General features: G+C 34.0%; 1 protein-coding gene across 34 annotated transcripts in view; it reads left to right on the top strand.

Annotated features, from left to right (window-relative positions):
• The window catches only part of PTPRD (protein tyrosine phosphatase receptor type D), a 2,176,041-nt gene that overhangs the window by 135,612 nt on the left and 2,017,257 nt on the right, over window positions 1-23,172 (top strand). The gene's annotated exons all lie outside the window — the stretch shown is intronic.

The following is a 23,172-nucleotide window of genomic DNA, read 5'->3' as shown; positions in this document are numbered from 1 at the left end:
GGAATGTAGCAAGAATTTTTACATTTTATGGTATTTTATAAACTATATAAAGTTTGGTTTTCAGGTGTGTCATTTTTGACATGAGACACAAAGGGAATGACAATAAAGATCATTCTTTGGATCCATCTAACCTTGTGACTTCTTCAGTATTTGTTTTTGTGGATATTTTTGTTCATTTTTTTTCAATCAAATTATTATTTTCTAGTTTTTATTTTAAAGCAAAAATGATCATACAAATTATTTTCAGAAATATTCAGTTGGGAAAATAAAACATTTATAGTTATGCCTGTAATAATGACTTACTTATCCATATATCATGAATGTTTCCATCATGACTTTATGAGCAAAATAATATTAATTTAAAACTTCAGGAAACCTTTTCTTTTGAGCATTCACTATGTTCTAGGCACTGTGCTAAGACTTTGATATGGCTATTTAATTTTCATAACTACCAGATTTGGAAACTGTAGCTTGGAGAAAATAGGAAGCAGGGACAAAATCACATAAATACTGAAATATAAGTCTGATTACAAAGTTTTAAACTACAGCCACTATTAACAATTAAACTATAGTGCTATGGGGATCCCTGGGGGGCATAGTGGTTTAGCTCCTGCCTTCCGCCCAGGGCATTAACCCGGAATCCTGGGATGGAGTCCCACATCAGGCTCCCTGCATGGAGCTTGCTTCTCCCTCTGCCTGTGTCTCTGCCTCTCTCTTTCTCTCTTTCTGTGTCTCTCATGTATAAATATATAAAATCTTAAAAAATAAAATAAAGTGCTACACTATCTGGTGACACTTTAAAATTTTGAAAAATCAAATAAATAAAAATACAAAAATTATGTGACTGACACTCATGTCCTTCCCACCATATTAAATAGATGTTGACATTTTGCTTTTTTTTTTAAGATTTTTATTTATTTATTCATGAGAGACAGAGAGAGAGAGAGAGGCAGAGACACAGGCAGAGGGAAAACAGGCTCGGTCCATGCAGGGAGCCTGACTTCATACCCGGTCTCCAGGATCACGCCCTGGCCTGAAGGCGGCGCTAAACCGCTGAGCCACCAGGCTACCCCAACATTTTGCTATTTTAATTAAGACGTCTCTTCTCTTCCCTCCTTCTCCCATTTCATTTTGAAAATGAATACCAAAGACATAGTTGGCTAAGCAGTTCCCAGTTGGAAGCACTTTTGCCACTGGAGAACTTTTGATAATTTCTGGAGACAATTTTAATTGCCAGGACTGGGAAGAGGGGTGCAACTGTCATCTAATGGGTGGATCCAGGCTGATGCTAAATATCCAATACACAAGGCAGACTCTACAACAAAGACGCTGTTCTACTTCATTACTTTCCTCTTATTTATGTCCCCAGAGGGCACCCTATTGATAAGTTGATATATATCATCTTCTGGCAAGCTTTCATACTTTTATTACATATGTGTGTATTGAAACATAATTTTGTACATTTATATTTTACATAAATTGTATCACATTTCAAGAATAGGAAGGTTTTAAGTAACTTGATATTGAAATCCATTTGCTATGATAATCTTATTTACTATAGCTATATAGTACTACATAATGGATTTTGATAACTTACATGTGAGTTAACCCTTTCTTATTGTTATATTGCTTTCTTGAGTCTACTATTCCCTGAGCTTTAATATAAATTTTCTTTATGTTTCATAAAAATCTATTGAGGTTTCATTTATAACTGCACTACACCCATAGTTTAATTCGTGGCCATCTTTAATGGACTCCTTTTATTTTTAAAAAAATATGTTATTTATTTATTCATGAGAGAGGCAGAGACACAGGAAGAGAGAGAAGCAGGCTCCATGCAGGGAGCCCGATGTGGACCTTGATCCCAGGAGCCAGATCACACCCTGGGCCGAAGGCAGGCACCCAACCACTGAGCCACCCAGGCATCTCCTAATGGACTCCTTCTAAGAAAAGTGTTTTACTTCATTTATGTACATCTTCTGTACCTATATCATGTTTTGTAAATGTCTCCAATTATTTTGTTAAGTTTTTTTACCCTATACCTTATAGCCGCGTTCCTTTTGTGAATGCTATGTTTTAAAACATTTTCCAGTATTCTCTTGCTTGTGTGGAAAACAGACTTGCTGAGCATTCCTATTTAGTTCAGAATTATTTAAATTTTCTATGTGGATAACCACATTATTGGTGGGTTGTTTTTTCCTTTGATTGTTGCCTCTTTTGCCTACTTTGAAATTGAGCACATTATTGGATAAAAGCATGGAAAGTGTACCTCCTTATCATTTTTCTATCTTTAATAGGGATTCTTTTCAATGTTACCATCACTGTGATCTTACTATCAATTTTTGGTCGTTTTTACTAGGGTAAGGGACTTCTTTTCTATAGCCATTCTATAAAAGGATATTGACTTTTGTCAAATGAGTTTTCTGTATTTACTGGTAAGAACATATGACTTTTCTTCTTTAATCTATTATTTTGAGAAATTAAATGTATACTTAGGAAAATGTTGAACCATTTTTGCATTCTTGAGATAAACTCTGGTTGTGAAGCATCATTTATGTGTGTGCCCGTCACCCAGTCAGTCATCCCCACCCCCCTCCCACCTCCCCTTCCACCACCCCTAGTTCATTTCCCAGAGTTAGGAGTCTCTCATGTTCTGTCTCCTTCCCTGATATTTCCTACTCATTTTTTCTCCTTTCCCCTTTATTCCCTTTCACTATTTTTTATATTCCCCAAATGAGTGAGACCATATAATGTTTGTCCTTCTCCGATTGACTTACTTCACTCAGCATAATACCCTCTAGTTCCATCCACATTGAAGCAAATGGTAGGTATTTGTCGTTTCTAATGGCTGAGTGATATTCCGTTGTATACATAAACCACATCTTCTTTATCCATTCATCTTTCGACGGACACCGAGGCTCCTTCCACAGTTTGGCTATTGTGGACATTGCTGCTAGAAACATCGGGGTGCAGGTGTCCCAGCGTTTCATTGCATCTGTATCTTTGGGGTAAATCCCCAACAGTGCAATTGCTGGGTCGTAGGGCAGTTCTAGTTTTAACTCTTTGAGGAACCTCCACACAGTTTCCCAGAGTGGCTCCACCAGTTCACATTCCCACCAACAGTGCAAGAGGGTTCCCCTTTCTCCACATCCTCTCCAACATTTGTGGTTTACTGTCTTGTTAATTTTCCCCATTCTCACTGGTGTGAGGTGGTATCTCATGGTGGTTTTGATTTGTATTTCCCTGATGGCAAGTGATGCAGAGCATTTTCTCATGTGCTTGTTGGCCATGTCTATGTCTTCCTCTGTGAGATTTCTGTTCATGTCTTTTGCCCATTTCATGATTGGATTGTTTATTTCTTTGGTGTTGAGTTTAAGAAGTTCTTTATAGATCTTGGAAACTAGCCCTTTATCTGATACGTCATCTGCAAATATCTTCTCCCATTCTGTAGGTTGTCTTTTAGTTTTGTTGACTGTATCTTTTGCTGTGCAAAAGCTTCTTACCTTGATGAAGTCCCAATAGTTCATTTTTGCTTTTGTTTCTCTTGCCTTCATGGTGTATCTTGCAAGTTAGCCATTATTTCTTTGAATATTGCTTCTCCCTGGTGTCTTCTAGGCTCTCTGACTATAGCTAATATTAGATAAACCTTGAACTCTCTTTTCCTTGGTGACATTTAACTTTACACTTAATTTGTATTTAATTTTACATTAAATTTACATTTAATTTAGATTGATTTCGATAGCTCTGTCAATCCACAAAATCCATCTTCAAATACAATGAAGCATGATTCCATTTGCTATACAGAGTTTCTGTTCCAGTAAAGTGACAAACAAAACTAATGCACAAGTCCTTTCACTATAAGCGCATAGAAACATTGGATGAAGATAACTAGCAACTTGAAAATACATAAGTGAATGCAAGATAGAAAAAGAATTCCCAAGTACCAGAAACAAAGGAACTGAAAGCAAGAGTAATTAATGGGTGAGCTGATGCTCTGGGGTAGATGAGAAGGAGGGAATAAAGGCAGTGACTACTGTATACTTGAGATTTAATGCCCACATAGGACAAGAGAAAAAGTTTTAGGCCTATACTAGGCTAGGAGTTTAAACAAATCCCTGCTTAAGATGGTTCCCTCATTAAACTGAACTGTGAAGATCTGCTCAGTAAGACCATAAGCAAACAATCAAACAAACTTTTCTACCTGGTCTCTTGGCGGAAAAAAGAAAGATTTAGAGTGTAAGTCAGGCACTACTTTTCTTGGACAATACTTTTTGATATATAATCAAATAAAAATATGTCATAATATGTATTTTTTAAAAATATAATTTTTGAAAAGCAAATATAATAATACGCAATACTCTTTTATAAATTGTGACAGGCAAAAATCCATTAATCTAACACAATTATAGGTTACTGTACAATGTTTTGCCTACTTTTTTTCCACAAATTTACCTTATTTATCAGAACTGTAATTGTACTATAAATGACACTTTGTGGTATTTTTTTATTTTTTATAATTAAAAATATTTTATTTTTTATAAAATAAACTTTTAATTTAATTTAATTTAATTTATTTGAGGGAGAAAGCAAAGTGAGAGAGAGAGCACACAAGTAGGGGAAGGGGCAGGGAGAGAGAGAGAAGCAGGCTCCCAACTTGAGGAGGGAGCCCAATGTGGGGTTCCATCCCAGAACCCTGGTATCATGACCTGAGATAAAGGCAAATACTTCACCGACTGAGCCACCTAGGCATCCCTGTAGTATGCCTTTTTTTTTTTTTTTTTAGCATCAAGTACATTTTTCAATCGTTACTTTTTGAGGTCTGCATCAAAATTCAGTTGCATTACAATTTAAAGTAATTTATTATGTCTCCATTCTCTAATGTTTAATTTTTAGCTTTCATCCAAATTTTGACATAAAACTACTGCAAGGAATATCTTCAAATATGTTATCCTTTCGTTACATTAAAGTTTATTATTCTAAAATAAGGTCTTAAAAATAAAATTTCTATGTCAAAGAACAAGATCATTTTTGTGGGTTTTCTTATGTATTACCTATATTATATGTCTTCTAAAACATTGTACAGATTATGTATATACAACATCCCTAAATGTTTAATTCAATTTTAATATCTCTTCAGCACTGGCTTATATTGTGTTTTTTACTTTAATGATTGCAAAAAAAAAAAAAAAGATTTAACTTTAACTTGAATTTCTTTGCTATGGATAAACATTTCCTATCTTTTCTTTTTTGTTTCCTTTCTTATTCTCCTCCTCCTTTTCCTCTCTTACTATTTGTTTTCATCTTTGTTTATGGTATGTCTGTATATATGGTATCTATTTTACAAAACTGATATCTTTGTCTCACTTTCATACATTGATGTAATTGATGGTCACTTATAATCACAATTATCACTTTTTTACCTTCATATTCATGTACAAACACATAGAAACTTTTTCTATTTTTCTTTTTTATTTTCTGTAAGGGAATAAATGTATACAGATTTTCCCATGTTTTAAATGAAATGGTGTGGATTTTATTAGAATTTTGACCTATTTGGAGAAGAGTGGTGACTTGAGGGCAGTAGAGGTGACTCGTGGAAGGAGACTAACACTGTCTTGCTTTCTCCAAGAAGTTAGTGGAGGTTAAGTATTTTAGGGAACAGAATCACTGAAGGACAGGGGTTTGAGAGTATTTCTGGGCAGGAATAACATTTGCTTACTCTGTAAAAGAAGAGAAAATATACTTAGAATCACTTGCCAGTATTTGCTGCTCCCCTCATATCCTGCTGATCATCTCTCTTGTATAATGCCATTCTGTGGCAATGAACCTAAAATACTTTCTCCTTTTTTTGTGCGTTTTTTAATAATGAATTTGATCATCATATTAATGATAAAATCATTACAAAATAATTTATTAGGTGCTATTATGGGAATTATGTAGGTGTTTTACAAGAAATTAGTTCTAATTCTTAAAACAACACAGTAAATTTGGCAATCTATTTTCTTTTTGCAGATACTGAGTCTAATATCCCACAACAGTTGAGAGTGGAGCCAAGTTTGCCATCTACCTCTGTGCTTTGAAATTGTGTGCCCTTTTACCCACCATATATTATTATCATTAGCATTGCACAATGGAATGGAGTCTTTACTTGAAACCTCCTCATGGTACTTGGACATAGCAGACATTAGAACTGGCCATGCATTCTCAATGTGGACAGATGGGTAAATGCGGGGCATTGGCTAAAGTGAATAGCGCAGAAAGTGAACCTCTTCATAGCCTGGAGCAACTATCCATTGGGTCTCTAAGACTTGTATTTGCTGCCGTAGTTTCCTAGAACAAGTGCATCTGTAGGACATGTGACATCTACATTACTCATACTCATACTCATACTCATACTCTGCTGGGTGATAATTTTAGATGCTTAATGTTGACAATTATTTTGATCATTGAATGAGTTGTGTCTCAAATTTCTCCCATTCCATGAATTGCTATCATGGTGCCACAATACTGTCTATTAATAATTCTGCCTTTCTTTTGAAAAGCTCACTTTACCATTTTTAAAATTTTATGTGAGGTTTTCAGGTGCTGAATCTGCATTCTGTTTTATGTATCTGATTTTCTGCTTTAGAGTCAGAATCAAATTTAAACAAGTGTTGTTTTTTGAGGGGATTTATTATTCATTTTCAAATAACTAAGCAGCAGCTGTGGTGTCTGCCTGCATACATTCAAATCTTGAGTCCATTATTTTCCTCTGCAATATCAGGTAACATATTAAGCGTTCCAAGAATCAACTTTCTCATATAATTTTTAAAAAGGCTATTGTAATAATAATACCTTCCTCATCAGATTTTTGGAGGATTAAGACAAAAACTGTCTTAATCCTCCAAGGATTGAGACAAACTGCCAAGGAAACGGTCCAATATTCAATAAATCATAGATAAGAGGCATTGTAGTATTTATAGTTAGTGGTAGCAACAATAGCAGAATAATTATTATTTGAAGTTCTACTCATTTATTTTTCCATATGTAATTTTCAATCAGCAATCAGTTCTAAAAACTATATTTTGATTTCATTCGGAATTATGCTAAATTTATGTATTTACTATATTCAGAAAGTGTTGGGCAGCTCTGGTGGCTCAGCAGTTTAGCGCCACCTTCAGTCCGGGGCCTGATCCTGGAGACCCAGGATGGAGTCCCATGTTGGGCTCCCTGCATGGAGCCTGCTTCTCCCTCTGCCTGTGTCTCTCATGAATAAATAATTAAAAATCTTTTTTTAAATAAGTGTTTACTATGTGAGTGTAGCAATTAGTTTACAGTATTTAGACTCCTATAGTTTTTAGTATTTGGAATTATGTTAAGCCTACATATTTACTGCATTTGTACAGTATTAATTGGGAGACCAGGTCCATCATACGTATTTCTATTTATTTGCATCTTCTTCTGAAACCAATAATATGGTATTGACAGCTCCATTGGGGGGGGGGTTATTCAGAAGAATTTTGTTGCTGCTAGTTTTAGGAATAGGTAAGATTTTGCCATCATGTAAATTTATTTTTGTGATCGTGTCTGTTATCACTTGTACTTTCCTAGTGGTCTTTGCTGAAGTACAGAAGTGTTGGATTGTTTCTCATTCATCAGGAATCATTATGACATCCTTTGTTATAACTAGTGAGAATTTAGCTGATTCCTTCCAATGCATGCAGTATTATCTACAAATAACAGTATTTCGACTTATAATGTATTAAGATTGTTACATTGAATTATCCTTTTATTTCTGTGTTAAATAATACTATTAATTTGTTGGAGTTTTCATTAGATCTTCAATATTCAACTAATAAGGTTATTATTTGGTTTTATTAGATATGGATTTAGAATCACAACTAGCTCACAAGAAATATGATGCATCCATATTATAGTTTTTCTTTCTTTCTTTCTTCACCTTTTGGTGTGGGAAGTATGTTTTTCTGGGTGCTTTTCTATCCTCACAGAAATTATGATCAGAAACATTTTTCATTTCTAATGCTAAAATTGTTTGTATATTTATAGTTGCACACCTACTTTATGTAACAAATGCTTAACTTTTTTAAAGTAAATAGTTACTGCTCAATTTTAATACTAATCAACTCTATGCCCAGAAGTATTTTCACTTATTATTTTCTCAGTCTCTGCAGAATAAAACTGTGGTAGATTTTATGAAAGTTCACAGGTCTGAAACTATCTCTCATCTTCACATATGAATGACAACTTGCTTGGGTAAAGCAAAGTTCTTGGATCACACCTTTTTTTTTTTTTTTGTAAGACTCTGAAGTTATCCCTCTATATTACCTTCTGATGTTGACTGTCACAGCAGAGAGGCCTGAAACAATAATGATTTGCCTTCTTTGAAAGATTTTTGCTTTTGTTCTTTTAGAGACATAGAAAAAAACTTTTCCTTCAAATTTAAGACTATTTACTTGGCAATTTTATTGAAGTCATTGTAAATTCAATCTCAGTGCTTTTTGAAGTTCTGGAAGATTTTCTTTAATTTTGTTTCTACCTCAAATCCTTTTGTAAAGAGGTGTAAACAGGGTGGGTTGCAATAAACAACTTACTCCTGATTATTAATTCAGTTCTACTTCTTTGTTCTATATTTTCAATATTTGTCATCTCCTCTTGTATTCTTCTTGTCTCTATTAAATTGGTTTTTATTTTATATGCATTTTCAGCTTACCTTCTGTGGCTTACTAATACATCTGGATCCAACATAAATTCTAATTTTCTCTGAATGACTTTTCAAGTAAATGTATTTTTAAATTATAACAACAAAAACTTGTAAAACCAACATTCAAAACTATTTATTATTATTCCATATTCAGAAATATATAAACATGTAATCATGTCATGACATATACACATAATTATATCTATATCTCTAATAATGTTATAGAGTTCCTTATCTATTTTTGAGTCAGCATTATGTCACAGACGTAACTTACAACATCATAAATAATGTGAAAATTTTTAGAAAAGCAAGAAAAACATATCATATGTGATAACAATATCAAAAGGATATGACTACTATTCAGTCCAGTGTCACAACTGAGGATATGCACACAATTTATACAGAGTTCCTAAATCTTGTTGACTTTATTGATCCAACATATTTTAATCATTCCTGTGCCCTTAAAAATGTTTGTATTCATTCGATGTGCTCTGTTAATATTAAGCCCTTTTATGTACTGTTGTCTGTATGCATGTATAAATGTATGTGTATATGTGTGTGTGCTTGTGAGTAAATGTGTATATAATGAATAATGCTACAAAGGACATTACTAAACAGGAATCCATGTGAGCATTTCTGTGCATTCTCTTAGAAAAGATATTTAGAGGTTGCAAAGTTTATATTGTCCTTATGGCCTTTTTCATGGCTGAAATGTACTACTTTATTACTATGGGAGTAGTACTATTGTTATGGTAATAGTTCTTTCTAATAAACTCCATTTGATTCCTAAAAGAGCGAACTATCTGGATTTAAAATTGAGTGATAATGGGTAAGCCTATAACTATATGACTAAGGGGCCGATACAGCCTGCTTTGCATACTGGCTACAGATATGGATGAGAACCTACTTCCCTGAGCCTATGAAATTTCCAAGCGTTTGCTGTTCAGACATTTGGACATTGGTTGAATTAGTGGTAGTATCTTTTGGATTGAGGAAGCAGAGTGGGGTGGTACTTTTACCTTTTTGTTTCTAAGAGCATAACATAGTTGGTCATTCCAGTAACTATTTCCATAGCATGAATTTAACATTTTTACCTTTTCTGAGCTAGTATCTGAGGCATGTATTGCTGTTACCATTAATTTCCCTTTTTCATTAGGATGGTATTTTGTATCAATACTTACAAGAATCTGGGTTTTTCTTTTGAAGTTTATTTCAATATATACTGTGTATTTCTATATGTGTGCTAGTGTGTATGAATTTATTTCTATCCCATAGGTTTCCACTGTGTGTCAGGAAAGAAGGAAAATGAATGATCAAAAGGAAATAGGGAAGCTATTTCCATGGCAAGCTAATTTTTACTCTTCATATGTATTCCTTGGAAAAGTATTCTTTTTCAAAATAATTTTAGAAATGCTGAATTGCATGAATTTTAGAGGAATCTATAGAGGCTTTAATAGACTAAAGTCATTTTAAATTTCTATCATCCATTTTACAACATTACACTACTTTTCTGTACACAGCAAAAAATATGTCCTATAACAAGTCTTCCTTGGGACACAGTTTTTGAAATACATTATGTTTTACTTATACTAATTTTCTTTTTTCCCAGACACCTTGCCCCTACCTCATTAAGCTTACTGATATCTTATTTCCACTGTTTGGGAAGGGAGACTAGTAGAAATAAGGACATAATCCTCTTATGCTAGAAAGAAATATTTCTGAGGTCTTGTTTCCCTGGATGATTTGTCACCCTATCATAATTATATGTTATATTCTGTGTTCCAAGGGTAGGATGCTCTGGGGAGCACAAGCTATGGAGTGAGGCAGAAAGAACCCCATGCCTCCTACGCCACTTGCTAAATGTATGATGTTAGTGAATTGTTTTACCTCGCAGACCTCATTTTCTACCATTATTAAAGTGGAGTTAGCATTGTCTTTCTCAATACAGATAGGGATAGATTCTACTCATTTCCAGGTTATATGACGTAATCCTACAAATATATTTAAATAAGAGCTACCAAAATGCCCACTATTCAAGCAAAACCATTTTTAACATCAGTTCTTCAACAGAGAAATATAAATTTAAACTACAAAGGAATATCACAGTAACACACTCAATTGTGTGGCAATTACTGACCGTATGAATTTTTTAGCAAAAATATAGAGAAATCAAACACTCATTTTTTTTCCAGTGGAAATGAAAATTGCCACAACCATTTTGGAAAATTCCTGGGCAGTTTCTACTGTATGTAATAGTAAATATATGCCAGCAACATGATTTTGCGATTGCACTCCTAGAATATTAAGTGTTCATTGCAGTTTTCACTACAGATAAAATCAATAAGAGAAGCATATAAAGTATAGCATACTCTTAAAAGGGAATGCTATTCTACTGGTACATGTAGGAACATTTAAAGATTTTTAACAACCCAGAATTGATAGACTATATGATTTATAATATAGTTGGTATGAAGTTCATAAGCAAGCAAAGCTCATCTATGGTAATCAAAGTCCATATAATGGTACCTTCATGGAATGGGATGTATATTCATGGAACAGGACTGAAATGAGGCAAAAGGGAACTTTCTGAAGTGAGAGAAATACTCACTGTCTTAATCCAGGGGGCCATATCATAGATGTATACACATATACAAATGTATCCACCTGTGAATTTAAGATGTTTGTACTTCGTGTACTTATTGTAATTATGAATTAGCTCAATAAGAACAAAACAGTATCAAGGTAATGATGAGATATAATATATATGATATATAGTACTGACATTTAGTACTTTAATCTATTGAAGCTTCTTTGGCTTTTGTAAGTTGGTCTGAGACTGATATACTGCTTTTAAAGGCATTCTGAAGAGAAAATGTGTTTCCTATTCCTAGCTACTGAGTTTTAAAAAATGAGTTTTGGACTACTACCAGTTCATAAGTTGGGATCAGCCTATATATATGCAATGAACTTCTTAACAAGGAGAGTCCTAGAGACAGAAATGAGTTATATTCTGTATCATCTGCAGGCAGTTTGAAGAAAATTAAGGAAGGATAAAATAGAAAGACCATAAATTTATTTTCACTGCATTTCTTGCAAGAGAAGGGTAGTAAGAAAAGATGGCAAACCAAAGGAGATGCATCTCTAAATCTGGAACAAATCTGGTGTATCTGAGCTCATCTTATTGTTCTGCCTGAATTTATGTACCTTTTCCAGAGAAAAGTGCCGTCTACTTGATGCCTACACCATAATACATAGGTGTTATAAAAACAAGCAAACAAACAAAAGAAAAAAGTAAAAACTGATAGTTTCTTAATATATAGTCTGAATGTGTCCTTGGAATTAGACTTCTCCCTGGATCTGTAAAAAAAAAATACCTAAAAAAATATACGTGAGATACTTCTACATCTAATAGTGCTAACCAAAGCTATCATGCGCAGTGATTGTATGGTGGGTGCAGTACACATGATGCAGAGGTTTTGACTCACTTGGTAAATGGAGCTTTAAAAATGATTATCAGGTTTTTAAACAATGGTAGCTATGAAATGGTATTTCAAAACAGCTCTTTAAAACTGCACCCATTTAATTTGTTCTATTTTTCTGTTATATTTTTATAGGTTCCCATTTCTCCTGCTGTTGAAATTGCTTAGCCTTATCAAGTTTTATGAATGGAGACACAGTCTAAAGTAGTTTATTTAATGAATACAATCTATCCATGCATTTCATCTTTATGTAATAGACAAAGACTACAAGATTTCCTTCCACATGGTTCTAGTGAGCCTGAGGCATAAACAATTTTTAGTTGGCTTATAATAAACAAAGCTACATAATAAGAGCACTCAAAGAAAACAGAGGATCAGGAGATTAGAAACAAAATTCTAATATGTTTTTTATAACTCTGCATTAAATCTTGTTCTATGATTTCTTAGCAGTCCAAGAAAAAAAGGAAACCAAATTGGTCATATATTTATTTTTTATAAGATTTATTTACGTATTTTAGAGAGAGTGGAAAGGGGCAGAGGGAGAGAGAATCCTGAAGCAGACTCCCCACGCAGCATAGAGCCCAATATGGCTCCTTCATGGGACCCTGAGCTGAAATCAAGAGTCTGCCACTTAACCAACCGAGCCATAGGTGCCCTAGTCATATACTTCTTATAAAATATTTCAAGCAATCATATTCATTGGGAGTAATATGTTTTTCCTTATAAATGAGTGCTAAAGAAGAATTTACATCATATCAAAGTTGAACAAATTAGTGACAAACTTTATTGGCCCTCAACAAAAGATGAATGCTTCCCATGATATATCTATCCAAATTGTGTGTTAAATGGTAGCGGAGGGAAAAGAAGTGAGGATAGATAGCATGCACCAACTAGCATAGCAGGGATGAAGAACTACAGAGTGAGATCAAAGTCTAAGTAATTACAGGGTTATATTGTTGTTGAATATGAATTGTGACTGGGACATGCAAGTATGGACTTTTAAAGGAGAGACCGAGAAAAGAAATATACAGATAGATGTTTTTGCATAAGGTGAAAATTGAGAGCATAAGATTTCTAAAAGAAGGATAGTAAAGAAATAGAACTAAACACTGAACTTAGATAAAAAAGCTTTAAGAATCAGAAGAAGGAGAAAGACTTAGTATAGTGAAGTAGAGACATAGGAGAAACATAAGAGATACTTTCCCCAAGCTAAAGAAGGAGAGATTTTTAAAATTATCATTATTATTTGAATATAGTTGACATACAATTTACATTAGTTTCAGGCATACAACTTAGTGATTTCAAAAGTTTATACATTATGCTATGTACATCACAAGTATAGGTACCATCTGTTCCATTACATTACTATTATAGTATCATTGACTACATTCCTTTATTCTTGTTACTTACTCCGTAACTAGAGGCCAGTCTCTCCCTCTCCCCTTCATTTGTTTTGCCCAAACTCCCAGCCCTCTTCCCTCTTACAACAATCAGTTTATTCTCTATATATGGTTCTGATTTGGCTTTTTGTTTGTTATTCATATTTTTAGGCTCCATTTATGAGTGGAATCATGTGGTATTTGTCATTCTCAGGCTGACTTATTTCACTTAGCATAATTCCTTCCATGTTGTCTCAACATGTTTCATCCGTGTTGTTACAAATGGAACAATCTCATCTCCTTTTATGGTTGTGTAACATTCCATTGTGTGTATGTTACATTTTCCTTATCCATAGTTCTATCCATACATGGTTTCCATGTCTTTGCTCTTGTAAATAATGCTGCAGTAAACATAGGGGTACATACATCTTTTTAAGGTTTTCACAAATGAATTGTACCAGATATGAAAAGAAGAGTTAACACTTATTCTCCTCAAACTATTCCAAAACATAGAAGAGGAATAAAAGCTTCCAAGTACATTCTATGAAGCCAGCATTACCCTTGTACCAAAACCAGAGAGACTACAAAAAAAAAAGAAAACTACAGGTCAATATTCTGATGATCAAAGATATAAAAATTCTCCACAAAATATTAGCAAACTACATACAACAATATATTAAGAATATCATTCACCACAATCAGGTGGAATCTATTCCCAGTATGCAAAGATGGCTCAGTATTTACAAATTAGTCAACATCATACAGCACATCAACAAAATGAATAGAAATCATATAATCACCTCAGTAGATGCAGAAAAAGTGCTTGCCAAGATTCAACAATGATTAATGATAAAAACTCTTAGCAAAATGGTGTTAGAGGGAACAGACCTCAACATAATAAAATCCATATGTGAAAACCCCACAGCTAACAAAATTCTCAATGGTGGAAAACAGAGAGTTTTCCCTCTAAAGTCAGGAAAAAGACAAAGATGTCCACTCTCACCACTTTTGCTCAACATAGTAATGGAAAATCATAGCCACAGCAATTAGAGAAGAAAAAAGAAATAACAGGCATCCATATAGGTAAAGAAAAAGTTAAACTCTCACTATTTGCAGACAATAAGGAGATATTTTTAAAGAAATCTGTGGTCAGTGATGCTACAGATACTCTAAAGGAGACTAGACGGATTAGATCATCAGTTTGTGTCAAGAAGATCATTGTTTAACTTTGAGTAAGATTTCTTACAATATAGGGAGGCAGAAAACCAATGACAAAGTGATAAAAAGTTAGTGCACCATAAGAAAGGATGAAAAATTGAAAGAACATAATTAATAAAAATATGTACTGTCTTTACTTCTCTGAAAAAAGTTTTTTATTTTATTATTTTATTTTATTTTATTTTATTTTATTATTTATGGTGTATTTATTTTATTTAATATTCACAGTAACTCTATATTTCCAGATAGATAGAGATATATATGTTAAATATATGTAATGTACATTTAGCAGAGGACTTGAAAAGAAAATCAATGTAAAGTTTTTAGTATTAAATGAGTGCATTAAAAAATGCACTCATGCTTTGAGTACATGGAGACAAAAATACGGAAGAAGGATCCAAAGGAGAGAATAACAAATTGATGAAAATCCCAAATGAGGCTAGAATGAAAAAAGAATGAAAAAAAAGGCCTCATGATGAACACATATTCTAAGACAATAACCATGGGAGAGAAGAAAAATGTGGAATACATTTAAGGTGAAAGAAAGAGACTTCCATATAATGGGTTGTATCTTTTCAGCAAAACAGAAAAAATAGTGCACTGTGAGTACAGTGGTGTGGGAGTGTGGAAATGGGTATTGAGGATACTTTTTCTTGGTATAGCAATTTTTGGTGATGATAAATGAGAGAAAATCAATTTTAGATTGAAAAATTTATTTTGGTGAGTTTCTATGACCTATGGAGCTTGGAGAATATGCAATTTCATGATGAGACTCTAAAGATCTGTGATTTTCTCCAAAACCATCAGCATCTTAAGGATATGAGTGAGGAAGAGAAAAAGACAGTCATATCCAGTATTGGGAACAGGTGGCAGATATTCAGGAAAGTAGGAAAATAGGAGGCCTTTGTGATTAAATGCCTAAAATGATAAAACAGAAATCCAGGTAATTAGATACTGGATATTGAGGAATGGATATTTGGTAGATATAGTTAGTTATTTTTTTATAAGAACAGACTCAATGACAAAGTGCTATCCCCTTATTATAGGCCATTAAGGGCCAATGGATAAAATTCTGCCTTTTGCTTGTTTTCAGAAAAAAATATAATTTTGTCACAAAAGGACTTTGGATACCAGTCTATTTTTGGACTTGAAAATCAATGTAAAGTTTTTAGTATTAAAAATCTAAATCTTAAAAATCTAAAAGCAGAATGTTGAAAACCAAAGGAATAACTGTTATCAAGTCCCACTGGAAAATATCTATGGGCAGTGGATATGCTCAACATGTAGTATTTTGAGGACAAGACTTCTTAGAAAAAACTTACCAAATGGAGTTGATTTAAATAACAATGTACACATGTCTATTGAAGTTGCTTTTTTTAAAAAATATTTTATTTATTTACTCATGAGAGACACAGAGAGAGATAGAGAGGCAGAGACAGACAGAGGGAGAAGTAGGCTCCTCGCAGGGAGCCCTATGCAGGACTCCAACCTTGGACCCGAGATCATGCCTTGAGCCAAAGGCAGATGCTCAACTGCTGAGACATCCAGGCATACCTCTATTGAAGTTTCTAGAACCACTTTGATTTTGGCCTCCAGAAGACCTATTTCCTTGGGAATCTGAGTCAAACCAGTAAAAACAATGCAAGTTGAGTCAGGAAACATGTGAACATAAAGGGAGAGGGTAGCATTTGAAGATTTGGAAATTGGAAGGAGGAATGACTTCACTGGGGAAGTTCTGCTAAATTAGGTTATGTTTACTTTATTTTTTCACTGCTGACTTACGCTGTTTTTGTTTTGTTTTTCCTTTAATATAAGTACTATAAGAAACTTGCTCTTTTGAGGTTTAATAATGACCTTTTTCGCTTTTTATTTGGTTAATTGACCTCTTAATAATCTTCTTCTTTGGCATCTATTTTGCATTCTCTTTTGAAATGCTGCCCCTTCACTGCTGTGAAAAAGTGCTTTCCTAGATGTTTTCCTGTATCTTTGAATATACCTCCTCTTACTCTCTGGGGATCCATACTCTTCCTGCTTTGTAAGCTTAGTCTTTGCACAGAGCTTTTTTACTAAACCTATAAAATTTTATGATCTCTTAGTGTTTAAAAATCTCTTGGTTGTGGTAAATATTTTTCTAAGGAAAAAAATTCACATAATTTTTTGTAGTAGGTATTGTCCCTTATCGAACTCTAATATATGAAAGTAATTAGTAATTGGTAGCATAGAATTTTATTATATATATATTATAAGGTTTAAAGAATAGGCATTCACCAAATGGTTGTTGATTAATGAAGAATTCACGTGTAAATCTACATGCTTTATGGACTATAGAGCTTTTTATAGGTATTATTCTATTTGAATATACTAGTGTATTATTAAAGGCTCTTAAAAAGACTTTGAAAATGCTCTTGAACTAGTGGCTTCTTACACTAATCTCATTGATTAAATAGGGATTGTAATTGAGAAAGGACATAAAAGGAAATTATTTTTATTTTTTGTTTCTCTTTCTTTTCAGAGAAGAAGTAATTGAACATTACCTATGAAATAATACCTTGAAACAATACCTTGAACTCATACTTTGAAATTCCTTTAGTATTCAACACATAACTAGGGTAAAATTCCACTTTGCCTAATTTCCATCAGATGAATGTTCTAGTTGCCATTCAAGAACAGTCTAGAAAGACGATCCTTATTTTAAAAGTAACTATTGCTGCTAAGAATAAGTAAGTAATCAAAGTGGGCCTAATTTCCAGTTGGAAAACACACAGAAATCCTTTAGAAAGCATTATATTATGAAAAACCTTTTGGAGACTTTAATACAAAATAGTAGGAACACTTAACTAGCACCTACTTTGAGCCACACACTGATCTAGGTGATGAATATATAAAATTCATTTAATCCTTTAAGAACACTATGAGGTAGATACTATTTTAATCACCAGTTTACAGATAACGAATGGTGGAGACATGCTCAAGTTCTCACAGTGTGAAGCGGAAGAACCCAATTTCAAACCCAGGAGGTCTTGTTAAGCCTTTCATCCATGCTACTAAACTCCATTTCACTATTAAAGAAGAAAAAGCCATAGTGCCACGGAATGATTTTTATCATGTAAAATAGAAAGATGACATGTGTTAATCACAGTCCACACCATTTCATAAACTACTTTTCTAGTGAACTGAGGAATTAAGCAGATGGGAATTAATCAAGCAGAACAACGATTTATTCTTTTCCTTACCCTCAGAGCAACAAAAACAGTGTTTTATTTGTAACAGCTTCAAAATTATATTTATTGACTTAATGCATATTTTGCTGATTAAGATGTTTTAGTGAGTCAAATTGATCAGAACGAATTAAGTATACTTAAATACCTTTAAATCGGGGAGGAGGGCGGGGGGTGGGGGTGAATGGGTGACAGGCACTGGGGGGGGCACTTGATGGGATGAGCACTGGGTGTTATTCTGTATGTTGGTAAATTGAACACCAATAAAAAATAAATTTATTTTAAAAATGTGGTGGATTAAAAACATGAAAAAACCCTGACTTCTTAAGCAAAATATCAAAATTATCAGATGGGGTTGAGTTGCACTTATAAAACCCTTTAATGAATTAAATGTAAGTATCAAGAATACAGATTTTTTAAAAATTTTTTTTATTTATTATTTATGATAGTCACAGAGAGAGAGAGAGAGGCAGAGACACAGGCAGAGGGAGAAGCAGGCTCCATGCACCGGGAGCCCGACGTGGGATTCGATCCTGGGTCTCCAGGATCGCGCCCTGGGCCAAAGGCAGGCGCCAAACCGCTGCGCCACCCAGGGATCCCAAGAATACAGATTTTGACCTCTCAGAGTATTCAGAAATTTTTGTAAATTATATGTACTAAGAGGAATTTAAAAGTTTTGGAGCTCTAAATAAATAACCATTTTCTTATCAGAGAATATTAAGTGTTCCAAAAACAATAACAGCTAACAATTAAGACTTAATGTTAAGGCAGCAGAGTTACAAAAATCTTTTTAAGCATTAGGATCAAGCATTTTCGTATTAGCCATGCCTATAGAATGATTTTAAATAATGACTACAAATTGATCAGTATATGGACTGAGGAAAATACATTAGCCAAAGAAACAGAACAGCAAAATATATGATCAAAATTTAATAATATAGTTCTTTCCAAGGGTGACAGCTTAATTTGAACTGGAATTGGGCCTCTCTCTTACTTTTTTGCTTGCTTAAGGATTCATAAAATATATACTACAGATTAGGGACTATAAATTTGGAAAGGTTCTGAATAAAGCAATAAATAATTGTGGTACACATTCTTAAAATTTCCCTGAATTATTGACAAATAGCGTGACTTCAAGAACACTGATTGCTCATAGTTCCCAGAAATAAGCTAAAATGGCAATTAGATAAAGAAGTTAAGCATATATTTTATTATGTGACACATATATGAGAAATTTTTAAATCATGTTGATCCTTTTAAGCCTAATAAAATATGAGTGAGTAGTATTTTCATTAAGTAGAAAGAATACTAAGTTAATGAAACATTTAGCAAGGATTCTAAATTTAGAAAAAGCATGAAATATTAGTAGGATATAACAGTGTGTTTAGGGGATCCCCTCTCCCTTTATTGAAGAAAATGGGCTCTCCTGGGTATACCTTTGGGTGTAATGGGATACCTTGAACAGAACATAGAATTGGGAAAGGGGCAGATGTAGGCTCTTCTGACTGCCAGTTACTAGGCTGGATCTTTGGCAATGTTAATTAAACGTTCTTAGCTCTGGGATGCCTGCCTGGGTGGTTCAGCGGTTGAGCATCTGCCTTTGGCTCAGGGCGTATTCCTGGGATCCAGGATTGAGTCCCATATCGGGCGCCCTGCGAGGGGCCTCTTTCTCCCTCTGCCTATCTCTCTCTCTCTCTCTCTCTGTCTCAAATAAATAAATAAATCTTAAAAAAAAAAAAAACTTTCTTAGCTCTAATATTCTCCTATGTGAAATAGGAATAAAAAAAAGGAACAAAAAATATCTACTCATTTTAGTAGATACTTGTGAAGATCCATAAAAAGTTTGTACCACAATGTGAGGTATATTTAAGGTGCCCATTAATATTTGCCACCTTACTACTCCCTATCTCTTGTCTTCTCTATGTTTCAGATGAACCACCCTTTACCAAATATTATATTTAGTGCTAACCTGATTTGTTTGGTCTCAAGAGAGAATAGGACAAGAGTCCTTAGGAGCATTGCAGTATTCCCTATCACTTTTGTCTGTGCAGGGTAAAATGAAAGGTGTAGCTGTCTGTATACACAGAAACATGCCTCTGTGTTATTCTCTAGCTGGTCAGCATCCCAAGATCCAGGCTATCTCCAACTTTCTGATTATGGATTATTTGTCATACAAGCCCAACAGTTGGCAAGACTTACGACTTTAAGTCAGGAATTTTTTCATAGCATTTTGTAAAGTAGAGTAATATAGTAGAATTAATGCTATCATAGGAGTCAAAAAGACTTGAATTTGTAGCCCCAGCTCTGATCTCTGACACTATGTATAACCTTCAACTGAATTAAAATATTTGGGCCTCTGTTTCCTTATCTATGGGAAGAAATAAGATATATAGATATACACACATATATGTATATACATATTAAATGTGTGTGATACAGACCTACATAGATATGCATGCATATGCACATACAAATCTATAAAAATATTCTTATTTTCTCATATGCTATCATGAGGACTATGTGTGCGAGTCTCTGCAAACATTATACAATTTAAATGTTCTTAACATTCTCCTAACACAACTTGTGCTTGATCTTAAGTTTCTTTATTAATATAAAGTCTGAGTAGCCCAACTGACCTTTTCCGATGGTCTTATATATGACCCAGCATATTACTTATATTACTTTACTTGAAGCATTAGAACAGGAATGAATAGTTTGAGAATATCAAGTCTAACCTTTTCCCTTAAAGCAAATTCTGGAGGGCAAGTCAGTAGCCCTGGTCAATACCTCACAAGTATAGAAGTCTCCTGATTCCCTGTCCTGCAGTCCTGGCTCCAGTTTTCTGTATTTCTCTCTGTCCCTAGGAATTCAAAACAAATAAATATTTGTTCGTATGTTGTGTGATTAATTCTATTATTGCCTTTCAATGCTCCAAAGTATAAAATGTGGAAAGCTGAGAAATGAGAAAAGGAACAGTAGAAGATAAATTGGAATGAAGAAGGATTAGATTTCAGAAATTACTGGCAAGAACTATACATGTTTCCCCCAAGCCCCTTAGAAGCCAGAATGCTCAGAGAGAGGTAGAGGTATGTAAAAATCTGAGGATTGAAAGAAGCATATGAATGCCTAAGGCTACCTTCAACCCAGGTTGATAAGAGAGCAAAATCTGACAGAGAAGGATGTTGGCTTAACTTAGAGTTTTCTCATTAATTTCATTGCAATTATTTCTGTTTATACCATGTGCTTATGTAAGAGACTGCTCATGTAAGACTGGCTCAGATGGATGCTCTCTTTTTATCTGCTAGTGAAGGTTCCCTTGTTGGGCATCAGGAAATCTGGAAATAGAGCTTCTTATTCCTAAAACCTGCCTCCACGATAGGAATTGCCATTCCAGGATACATGGGATGAAATTTGGTAAGAGTTTTCTCTCTGAAAGGCTAATTCTCAACACCTTTTTAGGTAGTTTATTATTACATTATTCTGAAGTGCTTAGATTTACCAAACAATAGTTAGACAAATCATCTTATTTAATACTCTTATTTAATACTCTTTGCAATTACATGAAGAGTTCTGTAAATGCATCTCTGCTTCTGCATATTTGGGTTACTCTCCATATTCTATAAAACTAGAAGTAGGGATCCCTGGGTGGCGCAGCGGTTTGGCGCCTGCCTTTGGCCCAGGGCGCGATCCTGGAGACCCGGGATCGAATCCCACATCGGGCTCCCTGCATGGAGCCTGCTTCTCCCTCTGCCTATGTCTCTGCCTCTCTCTCTCTCTCTCTCTCTCCCTGTGTGACTATCATAAATAAATTAAAAAAAAAAACCTAGAAGTATATAAATGTGGCAAGTAGGTTATGGCATAAACATTAGGCCCCAAGATTTTTTTCACTTTTTTTTTTGGAGTAATTGCTCTCTTCATGGATTCACAGTTTCCTTTTAAACACACATAATATTGAAACAATTTGTCCCCTTGATATGCAAAACTCTCCTGAGGTTTAAGGGTGATTAGGGCAGCAGATTTTCGTATAAATAAATCAAACATCAAGTGGAATGGCTTCCTGCCATGTACACAGAATATCTAAGAACTTCACCTAGACACACTTAGGTCATATTTTATTTAATTATATCTTACTCTTCAGTTTGAAAAGAATATTTTTATGATTTTATTTTTTTAATCTAGAGTAGTATTTTTACTACTTATTTGATTTTTTTGAAGTCTTTGAGAAGTATACTGAGTCCCACTAAAAGAGAACAATTTCAAAATATTTCATCTTTTAGATCTGTAATGGTTGTCACAGCAAAGGAATTGTTTTAATAAAAAGTTCATCCAGACGAGCACTGTTGCTCAAAAGTTCTTATATTCTTTTCTTCCTGACTCCCTTGAACATTCCACAGAGCAGTAATACCATACCTTTCACTTTCTTCACCCTCCATCTACTCCTGCAACTCTTTACCCTCAACGTATTTAAAAGATGACATAATCTGCCACATTATTAGATCAAAGATGTCAAATGTGATTCAGCTTCTGTCATTTCCACCCAGGACTATCCTTGTATCTTTATGTTCTTTCTCTCTTTTTTTATTTCAAAGCAAAGGAAAAGGCTTTTCTTTTTCTATGTATTTGTTTGTTTTTAAATTTGAGTGTAGTTTACATACAATATTATGTTAGTTTCAGGTATTTAACATAGTTATTCAACAACTCTATATATTATACTATACTACAACCATGCAACACTATTAGACTATCATTGACAGTATTCCCTAGATATACTTTTTATTCCCATGACTTTTTCATTCCATAACTGGAAGCCTATATCTTCCATTCCTCTTCATTCATTTTGCCTGTTTTCCCACCCCAACAATCATCAGTCCATTCTTTGTTATTTATAGGCCTGATTCCATTTTTGTTTGTTTATTCTTTTGTTTTGTGTTTTAGATTCCACATATAAATGTAATCAATAGTATTTGTCTTTCTCTGTCTGACTTATTGCACTTTGCATAATACCCTCTAGGTCCACCCATGTTGTTGCAAATAGCAAGATCTCATCTGTCATATGGCTGGGTAATATTCCTCTGTGTGTGTGTGTGTGTGTGTGTGTGTGTGTGTATGTGTGTACGTACACATCATATCCTCTTTATCCATTCATCTAATGGTAGACTCTTGGACCACTTCCATAT

Source organism: Canis lupus, chromosome 10, assembly GCF_048164855.1.
Source record: "Canis lupus baileyi chromosome 10, mCanLup2.hap1, whole genome shotgun sequence".
Lineage (NCBI taxonomy): Eukaryota > Metazoa > Chordata > Mammalia > Carnivora > Canidae > Canis > Canis lupus.
This window is presented reverse-complemented; position numbering and strand designations above follow the sequence as displayed.